This window comes from Leopardus geoffroyi, chromosome D2 (assembly GCF_018350155.1).
Source record: "Leopardus geoffroyi isolate Oge1 chromosome D2, O.geoffroyi_Oge1_pat1.0, whole genome shotgun sequence".
In the NCBI taxonomy this organism is placed as follows: domain Eukaryota; kingdom Metazoa; phylum Chordata; class Mammalia; order Carnivora; family Felidae; genus Leopardus; species Leopardus geoffroyi.
The window spans coordinates 29263348-29289087 of NC_059334.1; the positions used below are offsets into that span (position 1 = coordinate 29263348).

General features: G+C 35.9%; 1 protein-coding gene across 4 annotated transcripts in view; it reads right to left on the reverse strand.

Moving 5' to 3' along the window:
- Positions 1 to 25740, reverse strand: part of CTNNA3 (catenin alpha 3) — a 1797955-nt gene that overhangs the window by 1622582 nt on the left and 149633 nt on the right. The gene's annotated exons all lie outside the window — the stretch shown is intronic.

A 25740-nucleotide genomic window follows, 5' to 3' on the forward strand; every position in this document is an offset into this window, starting at 1 on the left:
CTGTTGGTGGGAATGCAAATTGGTGCAGCCGCTCTGGAAAACAGTGTGGAGGTTCCTCAGAAAATTAAAAATAGACCTACCCTATGACCCAGCAATAGCACTGCTGGGAATTTATCCAAGGGATACAGGAGTACTGATGCATAGGGGCACTTGTACCCCAATGTTCATAGCAGCACTCTCAACAATAGCCAAATTATGGAAAGAGCCTAAATGTCCATCAACTGATGAATGGATAAAGAAATTGTGGTTTATATACACAATGGAATACTACGTGGCAATGAGAAAAAATGAAATATGGCCTTTTGTAGCAACGTGGATGGAACTGGAGAGTGTGATGCTAAGTGAAATAAGCCATACAGAGAAAGACAGATACCATATGGTTTCACTCTTATGTGGACCCTGAGAAACGTAACAGGAACCCGTGGGGGAGGGGGAGGAAAAAAGGAAAAAAAAAAAAAAAAAAAAAAGAGGTTAGAGTGGGAGAGAGCCAAAGCATAAGAGACTGTTAAAAACTGAGAACAAACTGAGGGTTGATGGGGGGGGGGGAGGGAGGAGAGGGTGGGTGATGGGTATTGAGGAGGGCACCTTTTGGGATGAGCACTGGGTGTTTTATGGAAACCAATTTGGACAATAAATTTCATATATTATAAAAAAAAAATAATAAATAAATAAATAAATAAATAAATATCACTCTGAATGTAAATGGACTAAAGCTCCAATCAAACGACACAGAATATCAGAATGGATTAAAAAAAAAAAAAAAACAAGATCAATTTATATGCTGACTACAAGAGACTCACTTGAGACCTAAGGACATTGGCAGATTGAAAGTGAGGGGAGGAGATTGAGTTATCATGCTAATGGACACCAAAAGAAAGCTGGAATAGCCACACTTATATAATACAAATTAGATTTTAAACCAAAGACTGTAACAAGAGATACTGAAGGCCATGACATCAAAATCAAAGAGTCTCTCCATCAAGAAGATCTAACAGTTGCAAATATGTATGCCCCAACTTGAAGTACCCAAATATATAAATCAATTAATAACAAACATAAAAAACTCAATGATTATAATACAACAATAGTAGGGAACTTCAACACCCCACTTATAGCAATAGACAGATCATCTAAGTAGAAAATCAATAAGGAAACAGTGGCTTTGAATGACACACTGTACCAGATGGACTTAACAGATATATTCAGAATATTTCATCCTAAAGCAGCAGCATACACATTCTTACAGTCTCCAGAATGGATCACATACTTGGTCACAAATCAGCCTTCAAAAAGCACAAAAAAATTGAGATCATACCATCCATATTTTCAAATCATAACACTATGAAACTTGAAGTCAACCACAAGAAAAAATTTGGAAAACCCTCAAGTACATGGAAGTTAAAGAACATCCTGCTAAAGAAAGAATGGGTTTACCAGGGTATTAAAGACAAAATTAAAAAGTACATGGAAGTAAATGAAAATGAAAACATGACAGTCCAAACCCTCTGGGACAAGACAAAGGCCATCCAAAGGGGGAAGTACATTGTAATTCAGGCATACCTCAAGAAGCAAGAAAGGTCCCAGATATACAACCTAACATTACACCTGTAGGAGCTAAAAGAGAAACAGCAAATAAAGCCTAAATCCAGCAGAAGATGGGAAATAATAAAGATTAGAGCAGAAACACATGATACAGAAACAAACAAAAAACCTAAAAGCTCAAGAAACCTAAGACCTGGTTCTTTGAAAGAATTAACAAGTAGATAAATCCTGAGTCAGACTTACCAAAAAGAAAAGAGAAAGATAAAATCATAAATGAAAGAGGACAGATCACAACCAATACCACAGAAATACAATTATGAGAATACTATGAAAATTTATATGCCAACAAACTGGACAATCTAGAAGAAATGGACAAATTCCTAGAAATTCACAAACTACCACAACTGAAACAGGAAGTGTTAGAAAACTTGAACAGACCCATAAGCAGAAAAGAAGTTGAATCAGTAATCAAAAATCTCCCAAAAACGGAAGTCCAGGGCCAAATGGCTTCCCAGGAGAATTCTACACACAATTAAAGAACAGTTAATACCTATTTTTCTCAAACTGCTCCAAAAAATGGAAGGAAATGGAAGGAAAACTTCCAAATTCATTCTATAAAGCCAGAATTACCTTGATTCCAAAACCAGACAAAGACCCTACTAAAAGGAGAATTACAGGCCAATATCACTAATGAGCCTGAATACAAAAATTCTCAACAAGATACTAGGAAATCAAATTCAACAGTACATTAAAAGAATTATTTACCCAATCAAGTGGGATTTATTGCTAGGCTACAGGTCTGGTTCAATATTTGCAAATCATTCTATAGATCAAAGGAACAGAACAGAAAACACAGAAATGGATCTACTACTATATGGTCAATTAATCTTCAACAAATCAGGAAAGAATATCCAATGGAAAAAAGACAGTCTCTTCAACAAATGGTGCTGGGAAAACTGGGTAGCAACATGCAAAAGAATGAAACTGAACCACTCTCATACAGCATACACAAAAATAAATTCAAAATGGATGAAAGACCCTAATATGAGAGAGGAAACCCTTAAAATTCTAGAGGAGAACACAGGCATTTGACATCTGCTGGATCAACTTCTCACTAGACACGTCACTGAAAGCAAGGGAAACAAAAGCAATCATGAACTTTTGGGACTTCACCAAAATAAAAAAATCTTCTGCACAGTGAAGGTAACAATCAACACAACTAAAAGGCAGCCTATGGAATAGGAGAAGATATTTGTAAATGACATTTCTGACAAAGGTTTAGTCTCCAAAATCTATAAAGAACTTATCAAACTCAACACCCAAAAAACAAATAACCCAGTGAAGAAATGGGAAGAAAACATGAATAGACACTTTTCCAAAGAAGACATCCATATGGCTAACAGACACATGAAAAGATGCTGAACATCTGGGGCGTCTGGATGGCTCAGTCAGTTGAGCATCGGACTTTGGCTCAGGTCATGATGTCACTGTTCATGGGCTTGAGCCCTGCATGGGGCTCTGTGCTGACAGCTCAGAGCCAGGAGCCTGCTTTGGATTTGTGTCTCCCTCTCTCTCTGCTCCTCCCCTGCTTGCTCTCTCTCTCTCTCTCTCTCTCTCTCTCAAAAATAAACATTAAAAACACTTTTTAAAAAAAGATGCTGAACATCACTCATCGTCAGGGAAATACAAATCAAAACCATGATGATATACAAGGTCACCCCTGTCAGAATGGCTAAAATTAACAACACAAGAAACAACGGGTGTTGGCGAAGATGTGGAGAAAGGGGAACACTCTTATACTGTTGGTGGGAATGCAAACTGGTACACCCGTTCTGGAGAAGAGTATGAAGATTCCTCAAAAAACTAAAAATAGAGCTACCCTATGTCCCAGCCATTGCACTATTAGGTATTTACCAAAGGATACAGAAATACAGATTCAAATGGGGTACATACACCCCAATGTTTATAGCAGCATGATCAACAATAGCCAAAATATGGAGTGAGCCCAAATGAAAAAAGGATAAATAAGAGGTAGTGTGTATATGTATATATATATATATATATATATATATATATATATATATATATACAATAAAATATTACTCAGACATCAAAAACAATAAAATCTTGCCATTTGCAATGATGTGGATGGAGCTAGAATGTATTATGCCAAGTAAAATAAGTCAGTCAGAGAAAAACTAATACCACATAATTTAACTCATGTGGATTTTAAGTAACAAAACAGATAAACATATGGGAAGGGGGCAGAGGAGAGAGAGAAACAAACCACTTAACAGTAGAGAACAAACGGAGGATTGATGGAGGGAGATGGATGGGAGATGGGCTAGATGGGTGATGGGTATTAAGGAGTGCACTTGTGATGAGCACTGGATATTGTATGTAAGTAATGAATCGCTGAATTCTACTCCTAAAACCAATATTGCACTGTACGTTACTAAAATTTAAGTTTAAAAAATTCACTAAAAGGGTACATCTTATGTTAAGTGCTATTACCAGAAAAGAAAAAAAAAGCGAGGGAACTTTTGAAAGTGATGGATAAGTTTACAGCATTGAATGAGAATGGTCTCATGGTTGTATACTTATTAACAAATACATCAAGTTGTATACATTAAATATCAGTTTTCTGTATCTCAATTATACCTGAATAAGGCAGTTTTTAGTAAATTTTAAACCTTTTTATTTCAAAAGACAACATCAAAAAAGTGAAAAGGCAACCCACAGATTGGAAGAAAATATTTGTAAATCATATATCCAATAAGAGACTTATATCTACAATCTATTTTAAAAATTCTTACAATTCAACAATAAAAAGACAACCCACCCTTTTTTAGTGGGAAAAGAATCTAAATAGACATTTCTCCAAAGACTAAATATAAATGGCCAATAAGTACATAAAAAAATTTGATATAAAAAATATGACCTGGGGGGGCCTGGGTGTCTCAGTCGGTTAAGCGTCCAACTTCAGCTCAGGTCATGATTTCGTGGTTCATGGGTTCGAGGACCGCATTGGGCTCTGTGCTGACAGCTCGGAGCCTGGAGCCTTAAGATTCTGTGTCTCACTCTCTCTCTGCTCCCCCCTCCTCTCTGCTCATGCTCTACCTCTCTCAAAAATAAATTTTAAAAAACACAAAATGGTTTTTAAATATGACTTAAATTATTAAAGCTTAATTAAAATGTATAATGGTTTTTGTAAGGCCCTTAACAGAGGTTATTTTTTGATTGTTTAAAGTCAGGCATATTTTTTTAGTAGTCAAAAAGCAATGGATTAAAAACTACCTGTATAGGAGATAAAGGAAAAGAGAATGAATGTATGTGTAAGTGCACTGGAATTGTCACTATAATAACTGTCATATATGGTGAATAACTATTATAATAAGGTAGTAGAAAAAGCAGTATTTATGCTGCAACTAACTTCTGTCCATGAGGGGAATATCAAGATCACTAAAAGAGTGGGTAAAAGGAATGCTGAAAACTCTCATTTACAAAAATGCCACAGCAAAACCCTGAGCCTAATACACTTCCCTCAGAAATCCCTGCGAACCCCAAAGAGCCCACTAAGTAGCTAAAACACAGAATGTGTGCTATAAATATTAGCTCTCTTTGGCATAAAAATCAACAAAGGCTTTAACTGTCTTTTCATTTTACCCATCCCACCAATGATAAATTTGGTCTGAGCAATTTAAAAATTTTTGTTAATGTTTATTTATTTTTGGGAGAGAGACAGAGAGACAGAGCACAAGTGGGGAAGGGGCAGAGAAAGGGAGACACAAAATCCAAAGCAGGTTTCAGGCTCTGAGCTGTCAGCACAGAGCCCAACGCGGGGCTCAAACCCACAAACCTTGAGATCATGACCTGAGCTGAAGTTGGCCGCTTAACCAACTGAGCCACCCAGGTGCCCTGACAAACTTAACATTCTTAACAAGTTATAAGTGAAACACTTTTGGAACTGAATACTCAGTTCTTTTATCTAAGACAAAGACAGTAAACTATGGGAAACAGGCAAAATCTAGCCTGGCACTGTTTATATATATGACCCACAAGCTAAAAATGGCTTTTACATTTTTTTTAACATACAGGGTTTTGTTAGCTTCAAGTGTACAATATAGTGATTCAATAATTCCATACATCACCCAGTGCTCATCACAAGTACATTCCTTAAGCCCCATCACATATTTAACCCATTCCCCTACTCTTCCCCCCTAGTAACCATCAGTTTGTTCTGTATAGTTATGAGTCTGTTTCTTGATATGTCCCTCTCTCTCTTTTTTTCCCCATTTGTTCATTTGTTTCTTAAATTCCACATATGAGTGAGATCATATGGTATTTGTCCTTCACTGACTCTGCTTACATTATACTCTCTAGTGGCTTTTACATTTTTAAATGGTTGGGTAAATGCTCATGGATTGGAAGAATAAAGATTGTTAAAATGTCCATACTACTCAAAGCAATCTACAGATTTAATACAATCCTTAACAAAACACCAACAGCATTTTTCACAGAATAAAAAATAATCCTAAAATTTGTATGTAACCACAAAAGATCCTGTATAGCCAAAGCAATCTTGAAAACAAGGAACAAAACTGGAGGTATCATAATATCAGATTTCAAGAGGTATTACAAAGCAGTAGTAATCAAAACTGTATAGAACTGGCACAAAAACAGACACATTAATTAATGGATCAGAAGAGAGAACCCAGAAATTAACCCACAATTATATGGTCAATTAATCTTCAACAAAGGAGACAAGAATATACAATGGGGAAAAGATAGTCTCTTTAATAAGTGGTGCTGGGAAAACTTGACAGCTACACGCAAAAGAATGAAACTGGAGCACTTTCTTACATCATACACAAAATAAACTCAATGAATTACAGAACTAAATGTGAAACGTGAAACCATAAAAATACTAGAAGAGAGCAAAGGTAGTAATTTCTCTCACATCGGCTTGTAGCAACATTTTTCTAGATATGTCTCCTGAGGAAAGGGAAACAAAAGCAAAAATAAGCTATCAGGACTACATCAAAATAAGAAGCTTCTGCACAGTGAAGTAAACAACCAACACAACTAAAGGACAACCTATGGAATGGGAAAAGGTATTTGCAAATGATATAGCCAATATACTATCCAAAATATATAAGAAAGTTACACAATTCAACACACCTGAAAAAAACACAAATAATTCAATTAAAAAATATGCAGAGGACCTGAACAGACATTTCTCCAAAGAAGGCATATAGATGGTCAACAGACACATGAAAAGATGCTGAACATCACTCATCATCAGGGAAATGCAAATCAAAACCACAATGAGACATCACCTCACACCTGTCAGAATGGCTAAAATCAAAAACTGAAGAAACAAAAAGTGTTCACAAGCATGTGGAGAAAAAGGAACTCTCATGCACTATTGGTATGCAAACTGGTGCAGCCACTCCAGAAAACGGCATGAGGTTCCTCAAAAAATTAAACATAGAACTACCATATGACCCAGTAATTTAAAAACAGTAATTCAAAAAGATATGTGCAACCCTATGTTTACTGTAGCATTAGTTACAATAGCCCAGTGTCCATCATTAGATGAATGGATAGAGATGATGTGGTATATATACACAATGAAATATTACTTGGCCATAAAAAGAATGAAATTTTGCCATTTGGAACAACATGGATAGATCTAGAGAGTACAATGCTGAGCAAAATAAGTCAGTCGGAGAAAGACAAATACCATATGATTTCACTCATATGTGGAATTAAGAAACAAACTAAGGAAACAAAAGACCAAAAAACAAATTCTTAACTGTAGAGAGCAAACTGACAGTTACCAGAGGGGAGATGGGTGAGGAGATAGGTGAAAGTAAGTGACAGGGATTAAGAGCACAAGTATCATGATGAGCACTGAGCAATGTATAGGACTGTTGAATCATCATATTGTACACCTGTAACTAATATAACATTGTATGTTAACTATATTGAAATTGAATTTAAATTTTTTTAAGTTTTAAATTTTAAAATAAATGGTCAAGGAAAAAATTTTTAATTATATTTCATGACGTGAAAATTACATAAAACTCAAATTCCAGTGTACATAAATGAAGTTATTAGAACATAGCCATGCTTTTTTGTTTATTGCCCATGTATATCTATGGTTGCTTTCCTACTTCAATGACAGAGTTGAGCAGTTACAACATATAGTACAGGTCCACAAAGCTTTAAATATTGACTATATGATCCTAATGTTTACTAATACCTCATCTGAGATAAGGAACTAATATACTCAAAAAATTTCAAGTACTCCAGAGGAAAAAAAATTTATAGAACAAATTTTCTCTATTTTGATGCACAGAAATGTGGCTCTTTTAAAGCCAATTCTTTTTTAAAGCCAATTCTTTTTTATAAAATCTTTAGTTGGCTTTCACATCTGAAGCTAAATGTATGAACCTACCCTGAAAACCCCAGACAACATAAAGTCTGATTTATCCCTTAAGAGTATAACATTTGACCCAGCATTCTTTTGGCTACAATATTTATATATCTAATAATTTTAGCATCCCAGGAATTTTCCATATGCTTCCATTAAGTGATTCCCTGAAGAAAGTTTAGCCAGCTCCAAATAATGCTTCCAGTGTAGTACCAAGAGGAGTTATTAACTTTTTTCTCACTCCAAAGCATTATATATAGTAAGGAACGGTAGGTACTGCAGGGTCAACAGCCAGCTCACCTAATTTGTTCACTTTCTATGAAATCCTGAGCAAGTCATGTAATTTTTTGGTATCGATCTCTTTATTACGCAAAAACAAAGATTATAGAAACACAATAAGGAAAACAAGTGAAAGTCTTTAGTCCCCAGAGAAAAGTGTTAGGTTATTGCAAAGGTCTTAAAGGCAGAAGTATTTTCACTGCCATATTAATATTTTATATCTTTGTATGTGAGGATTTAGCATGTCAAAATCAAAGCTATTCCCGTGACATTTCCAGAACAATTTTTTTTCTAAGTTTTTATTTAAATCCCAGTAATAACATACAATGTAATATTAGTTTCAGGTGTACAATTTAGTGATCTAACACTTAAACACCCAGTGCTCATCACAACATTGCACTCCTTAATCCCCATCATCTATTTCACCCATCCCCCCACACAATCCCACCATCCCTAGGAGAGTGGTGACCTCTCTGGTAACCATAAGTTTGTTTCTTGATTTGTCTCCCTCTTTATTTTCCCTATGCTCCTTTGTTTTACTTCTTAAATTCCACATAAGAGTGAAATCATATGGTATTTGTCTTTCTCTCTAGCTCCATCCATGTCATCACAAATGGCAAGATTTCATTCTTTTCTTTGGGTGAGTAATATTCCATTGTATATATATACATGACCTCTTCTTTATTCATTCATCAGTTGATGGACACTTGGGCTGTTTCCACAATTTGTCTATTGCAGATAACGCTGCTATGAATATCAGGGTGCATGTATCCCTTTGAATTAGTATTTTGTATTCTTTTTCTGAGTAACTAATAGTGCAATTTCTGCATTTTAGGGTAGTTCCATTTTTAACTTTTTGAGGAACCTCCATACTGTTTTCCAGAGTGGCTGCAGCAGTTTGCATTCCCACCAACAGTGTAAGAGGGTTCCCCTTTCTCTGCATCCTCACCAACACCTGTGGTTTCTAGTGTTTTTTATCTTAGTCATTCTGACAGGTATGGGATTATATTTCATTGTAGTTTTGATTTCCATTTCCCCAATGATAAATAATGATGAGAATCTTTTCATGTGTGTATGGCCATCTGTATGTTTCTTAAGAGAAATGTTTGTTAATGTCTTCTGCCCTTGTTTTACTTGGATTCTTTGGTTTTTGGATGTTGAGTTGTATAAGTTTCTTCTATATTTTGGATATTAACTCTTTCTCAAATATATCATTTGCAGATATCTTCTCCCATTCCATAGGTTGCCATAGGTTGATTGATTCCTTCTCTGTGCAGATTTTTATTTTGATGAAGTCCCAATGGTTTATTTTTGCATTTGTTTCCCTTGCCTCAGGAGACATATCTGGTAAGAAGTTACTACATCAACTATCAAAGAGGTTACTGCCTTAATCTCTTCTTGCATTTTTATGGTTTCATAAATCACATTTAGGTCTTCAATCCATTCCGATTATTTTTGTGTATGGTGTAAGAAAGTAGTCTTTGAAAAGTATAAAACACTGATGAAAGAAATTGATGACACAAGAAATGGAAAGACATTCCATCCTCATGGATTAGAAGAACAGATATTGCTCAAATGTCTATACTACCCAAAACAATCTATATATTTAATGCAATACCTACCAAAAGGCCACCAGTATTTTTACAGAGCTAGAACAAACAATTCTAAAATTTGTATGGAACCACAAAAGACATCAAAGAGCAAAAGCAATCTTGAAAAATAAAAGCAAAGCTGGAGGCATCACAATTCCAGATTTCAAATTATATTACAAAGCTGTAGTGATCAAAACAGTATGGTATTGGCACAAAAACAGACACAGAGATAAATAGAACAAAAGAGAAAACCCAGAAATGAACCAACAACTATAGCATCAATTAATCTTCAACAAAGCAGGAAAGAATATCTGATAAGAAAAAGACAGTCTCTTCAACAAATGGTGTTGGGAAAACTGGACAGCAAGATGCAAAAGAATGAAACTGAACCACTCTCTTACACCACACAGAACCATTTCTTAACTGTGGAGCTTGAGCAAACATCTGTCTCAGTTCATCATGAAACCCTTGCTATCAACCACACAATTTTAGGTATTCAACTGTCCACAGCCAGTGGACTATCAATAGTGACTCTCAATTCCACATGGGTCTCTTCAAGAATGGTTGAAGCTGATATTTAAGTAAATGCCATAAGAAAAAATGAGAGATTAAAAATATTGGGGGTGGGGGAGGAGCAATGAAAACTTTTGAAATGTAGCAGGGGAAAGGATGAAGCAAGTAAGGGAAAAAAATTGTTAATTCCTTCCTTTGGATTATCACTATAAATTACAAATAGTTGGTGAGGAATATAAAATAGCAAATCTCAGTGAAAGCCTCTAGCAAAGAAAAAAGCAAAGAAAAGCAAGAAGTAAATATCATCTCATACAATGTGTTAGCACAGAGAAAGGGCTAAGAATAAACTTTCACAAATACAATGTGGCAATTCAAAGATTAATTTAATGTTATGAGTCCATACATATTTAAGTACAATCACTTCTAATCGCATAGTTTCTCAGAGTTTTTTCTAGTTGCTGTTAGTTGTTAGACAAGAACTGACTAAATCTGTCAGCCAATCTACATACAATAAAGGTTGCATTTTTCATGCAAAACTATATTTAGATTTCATTAAAATTTTCTTTCTCTGGTGCTTTTTTAACTCCATTTTCTTTAGCACTCACTCCATTTCACCGCCAGAAATTTCTCTTGTTCTGTGATATTAAATTTTCACTGATTTAGGGACACTTGTGTGTCTCTTGGTTTTGTCATATAACCGTGATTACAATTTAAATATGATTTTAACATGGGGTGTGTGTGTGTGTGTGTGTGTGTGAGAGAGAGAGAGAGAGAGAGAGAGAAAGAGAGAGAGAGAGAGAGAGAGAGAGAGAGAGAAATAGCTTTATGGTAAAGAACATGCTCTTCAACTAACTTCAGTAACTCTTCTCTCTATAATGACAACTCAGGCACTTAGATGAACTAGTTGCTAACTAAACCCCTTAGATTTATATTTCATAAAATTGTGTTATGTAGGAAACTCAATTCATTTTACCTAAGTTTATACATACTCATTGGTATAGTATCACCAATATTCTGAAGTCAATCTAGCCTTCTGAATACTTCTTTCATTAGCATCAAGGAAATGCAAATCAAAACCACAATGAGATATCACCTAACACCTCTGAGATTGGCTAGTATCAAAATGGCAAGAAAAAAACAAGTGTTGGCAAGGATGTGGAAAAAAAGGAACCCTCATGCACTGTTGGTAGGAATGTAAATTGGTGCAGCCACTGTGGAAAACAGTCTGGAGATTCCTCAAAAAGTTAAAAATAGAATTACCATATGATCCATTAATTCCACCACTGGGTATTTATCCAAAGAAAACAAAAACGTTAATTCAAAAAGATATATGTAATTAAAAATAGAACTACCCTATCACCCAGCAATTGCACTACTAGGTATTTATCCAAGGGATACAGGTGTGCTGTTTCGAAGGGACACATGCACCCCAATGTTTATAGCAGCGCCATTAACAATTAACAATAACCAAAGTATGGAAAGAGCCCAAATGTCCATCAACACATAAATGGATAAAGATGTGGTAAATACACACACACACACACACACACACACACACACACACACACACAATGGAGTATTACTTGGCAATCAAAAAGAATGAAATCTTGCCATTTGCAACAACATGGATGGAACTAGAGGGTATTATGTTAATCCCTGGAATCTACTCCTGAAATCATTATTGCACTATAAGCTAACTTGTATGTAAATTAAAAAAATAAAGAAATAAATGATATTTAAAAAAACAAACAAAGCAAAGATATATGCACCTCTATGTTTATAGCAGTGTTATTTACAATAGTCAAGTTACACAAGCAACTCAAGTGCCCAAGTGAATAGATTAAAAAAGATGTGGTATATATACAATGGAATAGTACTCAGCCATAAAAAAAGAATGAGATTTTGCCATTTGCAACAACATGGATGGGCCTAGAGGATGGGCTAAGTGATATAATTCAGACTGAGAAAGATAAATACCATATTATTTTACTTATATGTGGAATTTAAAAACAAAGCAAACAAGCAAAGAAAAGCAGAAACAAACCCATAAGCAGAAAAAACAAACTGTCAGTTACCAGAGGAAAGGATGGAGCATGGACAAAATGAATGAAGGGGAGTAGGAGATATGGCTTCCAGATATGAAATGAGTAAGTCATGGAGATAAAAGGTAAGGCACAAGGAACATAGTCAATGGTATTGTAATAACATCGTATGGTGACAGATGGTAGCTATACTTGTGGTAAACATAGCATAAGATATACAGCTGCCAAATTACTATGTTATATACCTGAAACTAATGTAACATTGTGTCATCAACTGTACTTCAAGAAGGGAGGAAGGAAGGAGGGGAGGGAGGGAAAAAAGGTAGAAATAAACTCTTGTTAGAAATGAGTTAATAAGTTCTGATTCTAGAGGAATGCCTTGGATGGCCAGTTAAGTCTGAACATTTTACAATCCTCTGAAAACACCACCATGAATTAAAGAGTCTCTAGCCCAAATTATCTCACACTGGTTTGGGAGAAATAATAGAAATCTAGATGTTAAGTGATCTACTTTCTACTTATCAGCAGTATTGAGGAATGGCATTTGAAAATATGGGAAAGAAAATTACTCTCTGGGTGTTAAACTCTGTAGTTATCACATACACAATGGATTGGAGAAGAAATAAACCCAAAAGAGAAAGCAATTTTCTCTTCACAACCAAGAACATGACAGTGATGAACTACATTGTTAGGGTCAAATGATACATAATCTTAAGAAAAAATGGATCTCAGGCTGCACACAGTATCTAACCTTAACTACAAATTAATTAAAAATAATAGCATGTCTAGATGGGGACTGAAGAGTACACTTACCATGATGAGCACTGCGTAATGTAGAGAATTGCTGAATCACTATATTGTACACCTGAAACTAATACAACACTGTATGTTAACTACATTGGAATTAAAATTAAAAACTTAATAAAATTTAGGGAAAACACCCACAAAAACTCTTAATGATAGAAAATACATGGAGGGTTAATGGAGGGAGGTGGGTGGGAGATGGGCTAGATGGATGATGGGTATTAAGGAGGGCAGTTATGATGAGTACTGGGTGTTGTAAGTAAGTGAACTATCGCTGAATTCTACTCCTGAAACCAATACTGCACTGTATGTTAACTAACCAGAATTTAAATAAAAATTTGAAAAGAAAAAAAACTTAATAAAAATATTTGGGGGTGCCTGGGTGACTCAGTTAGTTGAGCATCCAACTTTGGCTCAGGTCATGATCTGGCGGTCCATGAGTTCAAGCCCCATACTGGGCTCTGTGCAGACAGCTCAGAGCCTGGAGCCTGCTTTGGATTCTGTGTCTCTTTCTCTCTCTGCCCCTCCCAACCCCACACCCTCTGTCTCAAAAATAAATAAACATTAATTTTTTTTATTTAATTTTTTTTTAATTTTCATGAAGTTTAAAAGAAAAAAATAATAGTATGTCTAAAGAAGGGCACTGTCAATAAAAGAGGGGTTGCATCAACCACAGAACAAAGAAAAATCACCAAATTTGGTGATATCTACCCGAACACTTTCCAAAAGGGTAAGAGCTTTATATAATAAATTTTAAATACTATAACCCCATTGGTAAGATTATCTTATAGAAACTATAGATTAACCTGGTGATTTTTAACTTTATACCATTTAATTATTCCCTTTATCTAGCTTCCTTTTTTCTATTTCCATACTCACTTAATAATCTGCTGGTTATTATTTATATTCCCAGTAGCAGTCTGTCTATAATGAGAAAGCATACTAGCTGTATGGGTGTATTTTGTTCTACATAATAACTTTATTTTTCTTTTTTTAATTTTTCTTTATTCTTTTCATTGTTATACATCATAACTTTATTGTAAGTTAAAAATCAGTTCTGATTTTACATTGTAAGCTTCATGATCTTGGTTAATATTAATATGCTCCTAAGAGACAAACCTGGTCTTGGCATATGTATCTGACAGGAGTCAGAGTTACGAATAACAGAATCCACTCTACCTAATTTTAATAGAAAGGAATTTGTCCTGGGTTATTAGGTTATTTACAGAATTTCCCAGAATGCCACTTAGACAAGAACAACATCAGCCAAGAAAAACTTTCAATACCACCACCTTTCTATTTTAGTGAAAACCCTGCCACCACCTATCACTAAATATTTATGATATTAGATCCAGGATTAAAAACTTCTGCCAGTACTGCCACAAAAAAAAAACAAAATGCATCTGCCACTAGACTGTAAAAAGAACCTTTCTCCTTGTGTGGCAACTCTCATGCTTCTGTTTCCCTCCAAGTTTCAGGGCTATGCATCTTTTTGGCAAAGCATGGGCCACAATCCCAGCTGCAAGGGCGCCTGGGAAATGTATTTTTTTTATTTTTTCCAACCTCTTCAGTACTGAAGGTCACAGTAGGGAGGAGCTAGAATAAGTCAGATGAACCAATCCCCAGTATCTATTAAAACTATTATATTGCTTAAAACACTAAAAGAATTGTATGATATTTGACATATTTTCCTCCCCAGCTCAACTCTATCATATATAAAATTAGAATAGTAATATCTATCCTTATTTCCTCATAGAGATTGTTATAAAGAGCATGTCATAAGTCAAAGTGTTTTGAAAAGCATGAAATTATATAAGGTAGCACTATTATAAAAGTTGCTAATTATTGAGAGCTTACCATGTGTCACTCATGAACTAAAAACTTTAGATTTAATATAATTATAGTAGAGGAAGTAGGGAAAATCTTAACCACTACACAATATTGTCTCCTCTCATTATTAGTTATATGTGACTATTTAAAACAGTTAAAAAAAGTCCCAGATACTTTAAATTATTCATCTATTTACTTAAAACAAATGACTTTTAAGTTCAATGCTTGAAATTAAACCAGAAACATAAAAGTAAAGAACTGTTGGGGCGCCTGGGTGGCGCAGTCAGTTAAGCGTCCGACTTCAGCCAGGTCACGATCTCGCGGTCCGGGAGTTCGAGCCCCGCGTCAGGCTCTGGGCTGATGGCTCAGAGCCTGGAGCCTGTTTCCGATTCTGTGTCTCCCTCTCTCTCTGCCCCTCCCCCGTTCATGCTCTGTCTCTCTCTGTCCCAAAAATAAATAAACGTTGAAAAAAAAAATTTAAAAAAAAAAAAGTAAAGAACTGTTTATTTTTTATACAAACCTAACCAGAAAATGGTCTCCAGAAGTTTCACACTTTTTAATAATTAAACTTAGCCTCTAAACTATGTTCATAACAACACTCAACTGCTTAAGAACATACAGTTGTTTCCTGACCCCTAATATATCAAGCTTAATTTTTTCTGTTTCAAGGCAGGGTCAGCTCTCAATCAGCAAGTCCTAAATTATTTATTTCCACTTAATTTGTTATCTGTTCCAGGTAAACTATACTATGCACACACTCTTGTTAACCCTATTAATTTAACTTTGCTCAGACCATTCCCTCAACTGACACATGGAGCACATATAGCACCATCAGTTCTTTCAAGATGGCACACTGGGCACTCATTTAACAAGGTCTTTCCCCAGACCTCACCGAGATAGAAATAGAAAAGTATAAAAAAGGAAAAAAAAAACTTTAACAAAATTGCTAAGGAGAGTCAACAGCATGTGAAAGCCTTCTGGAAGATGGAAAGCTGATGAAAGGGTATCAACTGATGAAAACAAGAGGAGAAAGCTACTGTCTAGAATATGCCATGAGGAGTCTGCAGAGGATGTCAGAGTAATCCTGCCCACTGGAATCTGAAGAGGCTCTGGCTTAGAGATAATACAGGGCAGAAATTAGCAGTGATCTGAACCCAGGGTGATTAATTAAATTCATGTGTATGAAATACTGTGCCCCTTTCCCCTTTCTCTATTACTGTTGGCAAAGTAGCAGGCAGCTCAACAATTACCCTGAATCATAAAAAGAGGACTTTTTTAATCCAAAAATATCAAGGAAATCATCTGGGGAAAACTGAAGCATCTGGTTTATTATTGGACTCCAGACTAAAGCCCTCCTTATTTTGACACACAGAGAAAGAGAGAGCTACACAGCTGTTTTATGGCAGGAAAGAGGAGAAATGCCAGGAGGAGAAATATACGGGATAAAGGATATGGTGTGCCTAACCCAGAGATGTCTGGAGATGATAAACAAGTTACCTCACTGAAAGGAAGTCACAGAGTTTGAGAAGAGATGTCTCTGTGGCAAAAACAAAAACGAAGATTCCATGAAACAACTACTAGGATTGAAAAAGAGATTCAGAATATCCACAGAAAATAAAATACATATACATATTTTATATATGAAACAATCCAAAGAGGAACTAGACCAAATGGTAGCATAATTTTAAGCAATTGAAAAGAAAATCCATTTGGCCTTGATCATGGAATCATTCCCTTTTGATTGGCCAATGTGTTGTGACATTGGACCCTTGGGAAAGGAGATACTTTTTTAGCATACTACTCTATCATGTTGTAAATAAAATATATCGTGTCACAATAACATTAATGTTGTGCATTGGTTTTCAACTTTTATTATCAACTAATAACTAACGCAGATTACTTCATTATAGTCAAATATCAAAATTAAAATGTTAATAACCTTGATTGTGTAAGAGTAAGATTAGAAGTGACAAAGGTAGACAGTGGAAAGTAAAATGTAGAATTAAAGACAGAGAACAGAATGAGCGCTGTTACTCTTACCAAACACAAGGAAGAGTCAGAACACTGAATAAGATGATGGAATATGAAACAAAGAAATAAGAGTAAAACTAAAAATGATATCAAACTATAAAACATTGGAAGAAAGGCAGTTGCGAAGGAGTAGGGCAACTCTAAGCTTGTCTCCTCCCCGGAACAGCTAGATAAATATCAAATCATTATGAACATGAAGAAATTGATTATAAGTCTTAGACAACAAAGCTGCCCATCTACAAACAGAAAAAAAAATGAACTGTGGAAGGTAGGAACTACAGAGAGTTGATTTATGGGAAAAAATAGCTGTGGGTGCTGCGCTGGGGAGGGAACTGTGATCACAGAAAGAGCAGCTAGAGAGACAGAGAGAGACAGAGAGAGAGAATGAAAAACAATGAATGAAAACATGCACAGGGGACTGCAGAAAAACTGTTCCCCAAAACCACTGACAGGAAAAGGGAGAGGGTTTCAATACCACCAGTTTCTTATAAACAGCAGAGCACAGAGTCTGAAGTTTTGGAGGTCAGCACCTAGTGGTGCTCCAGGGAGGAAGCAGGGTGGAGCCTCAGAATGGACAGGTGCAGTCTGAGGATCCCAGGGGTCCCACAGGGAGAAGTGGTTCCCCTGCTTGGAGTGCATTTGGTAGGGGTGATATAGTCTCACTATAGGCAACACCCTGCAGGCGCCATTGAGCTACCCTATTCACTAGTATAGAAACAAAGACATAGGCTGAGGGCAGCAAACCCTGGCACCAGCTGTGTTGCAATTTACCATAAACTCCAAGCCACTGTGCGATGGCCAGCCTATTTTCTAGGACAAGCTGGGACTGACCACAGCGGGGTGACATCCTCTCCCAGAGGATCAGTGCAGGTCCCAGTCATGGGGATCTCTGAAGGGTGGAGTGTTGAAACACAACCATGCCTGAAAAAAAACACAGGAAGTGGATGCTGCCTGGTAGGTGGACAGTTCGGACACAGGGTGAAGGCAGGGATTTGATGGAAGCTGAGCCACAGGAGGTATGACTACACGTCTGAAAGGAAAGGAACTTCCTGCTCTGGAGACTAGAGAGCAAGGTGAAGCCATTTTCATCCCTAGACCACCAGCACTAATTGACCTCAGTGAGCTAAGCAGTGCCACCAAGTGGAGAATGGAGCCGCTATACCAAGTCCTGCCCCGCTGAGCCCTCCAACCACATCTCCACTAGAGTAAGCTGGCCTGAGAATCAGAGCAACAAGTCCCTTCCACACAAGACCAGCACAATTCCCTTCCACCCACTAAGTCTACTGATCATAGAGGGCTGCAAAGCTTCAGCACTAGGGAAAAGAGGATCTAGTTCCTTTGGGGATTTTTTGTCTGTTTTGTTTCTGGTTTTGGTTTTGGTTTTTTCTTGGATACAGAAAGAGAGCTTTATTTTTTCATTTTTAAAATTTTTAATTATCTTTTTTTACCTTTGTCTATCAAGTTTCTCTTAACAAGCAGAACAAAACACACCTATGATCTACCTTCCTTTTTCTTTTTTTTTTACATTTTTAAATTTTTATTTTATTTTGTGTTCTTTTCCTCCAAAATGACAAGATGGAGGAATTCACCCCCAAAAAAAGAAAAGGGTTTTAATCGATATAGATATAAGTAAGATATCTGAACTAGAATCTGAAACGATTGTAAGTATTCTAGCAGAGGTTGAAAAAAGCATAGAAGAATGGAGACTCCCCTACTGCAGAGATAAAAGAACTAAAATCTAGTCAGGCTGAAATTAAAAATGCCATAACCGAGATGCAACCCCAACAGATGCCATGACAGCAAGGGTGAACAAAACAGAGGAGTGAATTAGTGATACAGAAGATAAAATTATGGAAAATAATGGTGCTGAAAAAAAAAAAAAGAGAGAAACAAAGGTAATGGATCACTAAGGTAGACTTAGGGAACTTGGTGACTTACTAAAATGGAATATCATGTGTATCATAGGAGTCCCAGAAGAGGAAGAGAGAGAAAAAAGAACAGAAGGTTTATCTGAGCTAATTATAGCTGAAACCTTCCCTAATCTGGGGAAGGACACAGACATCAAAATCCAAGAATCAGAGAACTCCCATTAAATTCAACAAATGCTGGCACTCATCAAAGTATAACATAGTCACATTCACAAAATACACAGATTATGAAAGAATCATGAAAGCAGCAAGGGGAAGAAAAAGTCCTTACTTAAACTATAAGGGAAGACAGTTCAGGTTCTCAGCAGATCTATCCACAAAAATTTGCCAGGCCCAAGGGAATGGCAGGATATATTTCATATGCTGAATGGGAAGAATATGCAGCCAAGAATACGTTTTCCAACAAGGTTGTCATTCAGAATAGAAAGAAAGATAAAGTGTTTCCAAGACAAAAACTAAAGGAGTTCGTGAACACTAAACAAGCCCTGAAAGAAATTTTAAGAGGAACTCTTTAAGTTCCTCTTAAAGGAAGTTCCTCTTAAAAGACCAAAAGCAACAAAGACTAGAAAGGAAAAGACAAATCATCAGAAACACCAACTCTAGAGGTAACACAATTGCACTAAACTCATATCTTTGAATAATCACTCTGAAGGTAAATGAACTAAATGCTCCAATCAAAAGACAGAGTACCAGAATGGATTAAAAAAAAAATACCCATCTGTATGATGCCTACAGGAGACTCATTTGAGACCTAAAGATATTGCCAGACTGAAAGTAAGGGGATGGAGACAGAGCTATCATGATAATGGACACCAAAAGAAAACCGGAGCAGCCATACTTAGATCAACAAACTAGATTTTAAATCAAAGACTGTAACAAGAAATGCAGAGGGCATTACATTGATAATTAAGGCATCTAACAATCAAGAAGATCTAACAATTATAAATATTTATGGCCCCAACTTGAAACACTCAAATATATAAATAAATTAATAACAAACAAAGAAGCTCATTGATAATAATACAATAATAATAGGGGACTTTAATATCCACTTAACAGCAATGGACAGATCATCTAAGCAGAAAATCAACAAGGAAACAATTGCTTTGAATGACACACAGGACCATATGGACTTAACAGAACATTAACTTAAGAACATTCCATCCTAAAGCAGCAGCATACACATTCTTTTCAAGTGCACATGGAACATTCTCCAGAATATATCACATATAGACCACAAATCAGCCTTCAACAGTACAAAAAGATCGAGATCATACCATGCAAATTTGCAAATCATAACGCTATGAAACTTGAAGTCAACCACAAGAAAAAGATTGGAAAGTCCTCAAGTACATGGAGGTTAAAGAATATCCTGCTAAAAAGGCATCTGGGTGACTCGGTTGAGTGTCCGACTTCAACTCAGGTCATGATCTCAAGGTTCGTGAGTTCAAGCCCTGCGTCGGGCTTTGTGCTGACAGCTCAGAGGCTGGAGCCTGCTTCTAATCCTGTGTTTCCCTCTCTCTCTGCCCCTCCCCTGCTCTCTCTCTCTCTCTCTCTCTCTCAAAAGTAAATAATAAACATTAAAAATTTTTTAAAAAAGAACATCCTGCTAAAGAAAGAATGGGTTTGCCAGGATATTAAACACAAAATTAAAAAGTACATGGAAGCAAATGAAAATGAAACATGACAGTCCAAACCCTCTGGGACAAGGTAAAGGCAGTCGAAAGGGGGAAATACACTGCAATTCAGGCATACCTCAAGAAGCAAGAAAGGTCCCAAATATACAATCTCACCTTACACCTGAAGGAACTAGAAGAGGAACAGCAAATAAGGTATAAAGTCAGCAGAAGAAAGGATATAATAAAGATTAGAGAAGAAACAAATGATACAGAAACAAACAAACAAAAAACAGTAGAAAAGTTCAACAAAACTAAGAGCTGGTTCTTTGAAAGAATTAACAAATCGATAAACCCCAAGCCAGACTTATCAAAAAGAAAAGAGAAAGGACCCAAATAGATAAAATCATAAATGAAAGAGGACAGATCACAACCAACACCACAGAAATACAATTATGAGAATACTATGAAAAATTATATGCCAACAAACCGAACAATCTGAAAGAAATGGACAAATTCCTAGATATTCACAAACTACCACAACTGAAACAGGAAGAAATAGAAACTTTGAACAGACCCATAAGCAGCAAAGAAATTGAATCAGTAATCAAAAAATCTCCCAAAATCAGAAGTCCAGGACCAGATGGCTTCCCAGAGGAATTCTACCACACATTTAAAGAACAGTTAATACCTATTTTTCTCAAACTGTCCCAAAAAATGGAAGGAAATGGAAGGAAAACTTCCAAATTCATTCTATGAGGCCAGCCTTACCCTGATTGCAGAACCAAACAAAGACCCCACTAAAAAGGAGAATTTCAGGGGCGCCTGGGTGGCTCAGTCAGTTAAGTGTCCGACTTTGGCTCAGGTCATGATCTCACGGTCCACGAGTTCGAGCCCCGCGTTGGGCTCTGTGCTGACAGCTCAGAGCCTGGAGCCTGCTTCGGATTCTGTGTCTCCCCTCTCTCTCTGCCCCTCCACCACTCACACTCTGTCTCTCTCTGTCTCAAAAATAAATAAACGTTAAAAAAAATTAAAAAGGAGAATTTCAGACCAATATCCCTAATGAATCTGGATGAAAAAATTCTCAACAAGATACTAGGAAATCAAATTCAACAGTACATTAAAAGAATTATCTACCATAATCAAGTGGGATTTGCTTCTGAGCTGCAGGTCTGTTTCAATATTCGCAAATCAATCAATGTGATACACCATCATTAAAAGAAAGGATAAGAACCATATGATCCTCTCAATAGATGCAGAAAAAGCATGTGACGGAATACAGCATCCATTCTTGATAAAAATCCTCAAAAAGGAGGAATATATGGAACATACCTCAACATCATAAAGGCCATATATGAAAGACCCATCGCTAATATCATATGCAATGGGAAAACATTGAGAGCATTTTCCCTATAGTCAGGAACAAGACAAGGATGTCCACTCTCACTACTACCATTTAACATAGTACTGGGAGTCTGGGCCTCAGCAATCAGAAAACAAAAAGAAATAAAAGCCATATAAATCACCAAGGAAGAAGTCAAAATTTCATTATTTGAAGAAAACCCAAAAGACTCCAACAGAAAATTGCTAGAATACATGAATTCAGTGAAGTCCAGGATATAAAATCAACATGCAGAAATCTGTTGCATTTCTATATACCAATAACGAAGAAGCAGAAAAAGAAATCAAGGAATAGATCCCATTTGCAACTGCATCAAAACAAGATACCTAGGAATAAACCTAACTAAAGAGGTAAAAGATCTGTACTTTGAAAACTATAGAACTCTTATGATAAAAATTGAAGAGGACACAACAAAATGGAAAATCATTCCATGTTCATGGACTGGAAGAACAAACATTGTTCAAATGTCTATACTATCCAAGGCAATCTACACATTTAATACAATGCCTATTAAAAGACCACCAACATTTTTCACAGAGCTAGAACAAACAATCCTAAAAATTTTATGGAACCACAGAAGATCCATCCCGAATAGCCAAAGCAATCCTGAAAAAGAAAGAAAAAAAAACTGGAGGCATCACGATTCTGGATTTCAAGCTGTATTATAAAGCTGTATTCATCAAGACAGTATGGTACTAACATAAACATAGACACATAGATTAATGGAACAGAATAGGAAACCCAAAAATGAACCCACAACCATAGGGTCGACTAATCTTCGATAAAGCAGGAAATGGATAATCCAATGGAAAACAAAATGATATAGGGAAAACTAGACAGCAATATGCAGAAGAATGAAACTGAACCACTTTCTTATACCATACACAAAAATAAATTCAAAATGGATGAAAGACCTAAATGTGAGACAGAAAACCATCAAAATCCTACAGGAGACTATAGGCAGAAACCTCTTTGACCTCACGCATAGCAACTTCTTACTAGACATGTTGCCAGAGGCAAGAGAAACAAAAACAAAAATGAACTATTGGGACTTCACCAAGATAAAAGCTTCTGCACTGTGAGGGAAACAATCAACAAAACTAAAAGGCAGCCTATAGAATAGGAGAAGATATTTGAAAATGACATATCAGAGAAAGGGTTAGTATCCAAAATATATAAAGAAGTTATCAAACTCAACACCCAAAATACAAATAAATCCAGTTAAGAAATGGACAGAAGACATGAATAGACACTTTTACAAGTAAGACATCCATATGGCTAACATATACATGAAAGATGCTCAACATCACTCATCATTAGGGAAATACAAATCAAACCACAATGAGAGATCACCTCACACTTGTCAAAATGGCTAAAATTGGGGTACCGGGTGACTCAGTCGGTTAAGCGATGAACTTCAGCTCAGGTCATGATCTCATTGTTCATGGGTTCAAGCTCAGCATTGGGCAATGTGCTGACAGCTCAGAGCCTGGAGCCTGCTTTGAATTTCGTGTCTCCCTCTGTCTCTGCCCCTCCCCTGCTTGTGCTCTGTCCATCTGTCTCTCTCTCTCTCAAAAATAAATAAACATCAAAAAAAATTTTTTAATGACTAAAATTAACAATACAAGAAACAACAGGTGTTGGCAAGGATGCAGAGAAAGGGGAACACTCTGGAACTGTTGGTAGCAATGCAAACTGGTGCTGCCACTCTGGAGAACAGTATGGAGGTTCCTCAAAAGTTAAAAATAGAATACCCTATGATCCAGCAATTGCACTAGGTATCTACCCAAAGGATACAAAATACAGTTTTTGAAGGGGTACATGCATCCCAATGTTTATAGAAGCATTATCAACAATAGTCAAACTATGGAGAGAGTCCAAATATCCATCAACTGATGAATGGATAAAGAAGATGTGGTATACACATACAATGGACTACAATGGAATATTACTCAGCGATCAAAAAGAATGAAATCTTGCCATTCGCAATGATGTGGATGGAGCTAGAGTATATTAAACTTAGCAAAATAAGTCACTCAGAGAAAGACAAATACCATATGATTTCACTCATATGTGGAATTTAAGAAACAAAACCGATGAATATATGGGAGGAGGAAAAAAACAAAAGAGAGGGAAACAAACTATAAGAAACTCATAAATACAGAACAAACCAAGGGTTGATGGAAGGAGATGGGTATTAAGGAAGGCATTTATGATTAGCACTGGGTGCTGTATATAAGTGATAAATCACTGAATTCCAATCCTGAAACAAACATAACACTGTATGTTAACTAACTAGAATTTAAACAAAAATTTGAAAGAAAAGAAAAAAAAACATTGGAAGGAAGAAAGGGTAGGGGTAAACAGCTAGTACAGATGAACAAAATTTCCATATTTCATAACAGGAAATAAATGGATAATATCTTAAGTTGACTAGTAAAGAAAAAGAATTATAAGCATATAACTTAAAGTTAAATCAGGAGATCTAAAATCAAAAAGACTTCCTCCAGGGTGTGGAAATGGAAATAAAGATTTTCTGTGGGGTGTGGAACTAAAGGTAGCAAGGAGCAGAAGAGGAGAGATTGTTGTTTTTCACCATAAACTCTACCACATTATTTGATGTTCTATGATATACATATTTTTCTCTAAAGTTTTTATAGATCTGAAACAATTATTAAGTCTCTTCATTCTGACCCTTCTACCATATTATGTGCTCTCAACACTTACATGTTTAAAGTATTAGAACATCTTGAACTTATTCATCTCTTGTAAGTTTCTAATTTATTTTCCTAAAATTAAGTCTCATTACTGTAAGCTCTTTGAAGTCAGAAATCACACCTTATTTTTTAAAGTGATTCTAAATATTTGATACAGAGTACAATATGTATTTAGTTTGGCTAATATATTAAGTAGCCAGAAAAAAAAACAAAAACAAAATACCTACCATTAGAATTCCTTATCTAACAGCTGATTTCTTTAGTCCATAACCTAACATTCTTCATTTCACATGTCAATGCTTTATCTTCTTTTCAGTTTTTAATAAGTTTCTGAAGTGACTTTTTAAGAGTTCTGAGATATTGCAGGGAATGGAAAATCACTGGAGTTTGGTGACTTCCATCCTTTAAGACTTAACAATATGGTGGTCTTTAATCAAATCCAACATATTACATAGCAGATTTATGGGCAAGTTTATGAAAGAATCTTCCAAATATTCAAAACTGCATTGTGCCTAGAAGTCATGAGGGAGGGTAAAGAGAAGAATGGCCACCAATCAGGGACTAACTGATGCTGAAACACAAAAGGTTGGCTCTCTTGCCTCAAAGGGAGACATTCATTCTCCAGAGTTCCCTGTACAATCAGGAAGAGACAGATTTCAGATCAGTACTGTCCAACAGAAAATTAATGTGAGCCACATACACAACTTAAAATATTTTAGAATGTACAGTCTTTCAAGTATTAATAGTAAGAAACATGTTTAAACATTAAAAATGTAAAAATAAATGGTAAAATGAATTTTTTAATTATATTGTTTTACCAAAATATTTAAAATGTATCATTTTGACATGCTATCAGTATACAAATTATTGGGATGTTATGTTTTTTCATACTGTCTCTGAAATCCATTATGTATTTTACTCTTAAATCTCAATTCAAATGCTAAATTTTCATCACAAATATTTGATCTATATTTAGATTTCAGCAAATTTACAGTTGAAAAAGTA